This window comes from Aotus nancymaae, unplaced genomic scaffold (assembly GCF_030222135.1).
Source record: "Aotus nancymaae isolate 86718 unplaced genomic scaffold, 86718_ANA_hifiasm-v0.15.2.pri h1tg000108l, whole genome shotgun sequence".
Lineage (NCBI taxonomy): Eukaryota > Metazoa > Chordata > Mammalia > Primates > Aotidae > Aotus > Aotus nancymaae.
The window spans coordinates 32,397,290-32,399,371 of NW_026988523.1; positions in this window are offsets into that span (position 1 = coordinate 32,397,290).

The following is a 2,082-nucleotide window of genomic DNA, read 5'->3' on the forward strand; positions in this document are numbered from 1 at the left end:
GAACTGTGTTTGAACCCTGATAACTTCTCTTAACATCGTGTGACCTTAGACAAATGTATTGGCCTCTTTAAGCATTGACTTTATCTTTGAATGACAGGGGTAGTAAACCGCTGCTCTACCAAATTGGCTTGTTGTAAAGATTCCAATAAAGGAAGGAATGCAAAACACCTCATAAGTGGTCAAATGTTCGCCAGAGGAGAAGGAATAAGAAGCCCTCATCTTCCTAAGAAGAGGTGCAAGTAGTATCTTAAAAATTCAAACAAGCCCAAAGTGACGGCAAGTTGTCCAGCCTACTCTGGAATTTTTCAAGCTCCAATTCAGGAAATAAGTAGCTGGGAGCTTTAAGTCCGGCGGAAGGCCCCAGGAATGCCCTGGCAACCATCATGATATCTCTGTTTTCACTGATGGTGGAGAGGACGAGACTAATAATGACCAGAATAAGAAAGGCTAAAAATTACTCAGCGCTTCTCACACGCCAGGTTTAGGGCAAAGGGCTTTGCCGGCATTATTCCATGGAGTCTTCATGCAACAGGCATGGCCATGAGCACTGTTATTATCCTCATTTGGTGGCTGAGGAAACAGCTCCGAGGGGTCACATAGCTAGCAAGGGGTAGAGCTGGAACAAGCCAGACAGCACTTTGCGTGTGAAAGTTTTCTCTGTCACCTCCTCACTGAGCTTCCCTTGGCCCGATGTTGTCCTATCAGCTTCAGAGGCATCGAGGATCCTCTTGGTTGGCTTCTATTACTGCTGTAACAAATTACTGCAAATTTCGTAGCTTAAACAACACACAGGTATTACCTTGTAGTTCTGCAGGTCAGATTGGCATAGATCTCACTTGGCTAATATCAGGCTGTTGACAGGGCTGTACTTCTTCTGGAGGCTCTAGGGTAAAATTCATTTCCTTGCCTTTCCCACCTGCTAGAGGCTGCTCACATTCCTTGGCTTCTGGCCCCTTCATTCATTTTCAAAATGCCTCACTCCAGCCTCTGCTTCTGCTGACAAATCTCCCCTCTCTGACACTGACTCTCTTGCCTCCCTCTTACAAGGACCTTCATGGTTAACAGCAAGCCCACCTGCAGAATCCAGGAAAACCTCCCTGCTTCAAGGTCCTTGACTTAATCCCATCTTCAGAGTTCCTTTTGCTGTGTACGGCGATCTATTCACAGGTTCCGGGGATTGGAATGTGGACATCTATGCGCGGGAGGGTGGGCTTTATTCTGTACACTATTCAGACTTTACATCAGGGCAACAGTGAGCAGGGGAAATAAGACAACTAGAAAAATTCCCTTTCCAGTGTTAAACTCCAGAATCAGCCTGTAGTGAGTGAGAGCATCACTGTGCAAAGCCCCTCATGGAGGCAGTTCCCAGGCCACAGTACAGCACAGAGAAACAAAGGGCAGTCAGGGACAAATGTGTTCGGGGCTGGAGGTGTTCAGATGACCTGATAGGCATGTCTAGTTTTGTTCACCGTCAAAACCTGAGGTTGTTATGCAATCTCCTGCTCACCAAGCGCCAGCAGATTATGACGTCATCTTCCAGGAGTTTTCCTACAGGAAGACAGTGTACCTGCCAACATTGATACTCAGATTTCTCTTTGTAAACTGATGTCATCATAGTCTCTTGTGAGTTAGGTGCAGTGAATCAGTGTCCACAGGATTGATCAGCTCAGGAGCATGGGCTAAGGAACTTGGGCATGGACTAAGAAGCTTAGCCATGCTGAGGCTAAGTGTTGGATTTCTGGGCTAAGGAACAGTCATCCAGATAGTGCCACCCTGGGGAGGGTTCTTGGGGGTCTGCCAGCTGGCCTATCCCTGGCTGTGACAGACACTGCCTTCCCAACTCAGGTACTCAATCCCTGGTTATTTATGATCACTTTGCTTTTTGTCAGATGTGCGGATCAGGCTGTGATTCACCATACTTATTACTATTTTGACTTCAACTTCAATAGCCATGTTTTACAAGCAAATTATATAAAATAAATCTTGCTAGAAAAAAATCACAATAAGAAATAAAATACGATTCAAGAGGCAGAGTGCTATGATAGAGAGAGGGCAGAAAGCAGGGTTTGAATTCCAGCTCTG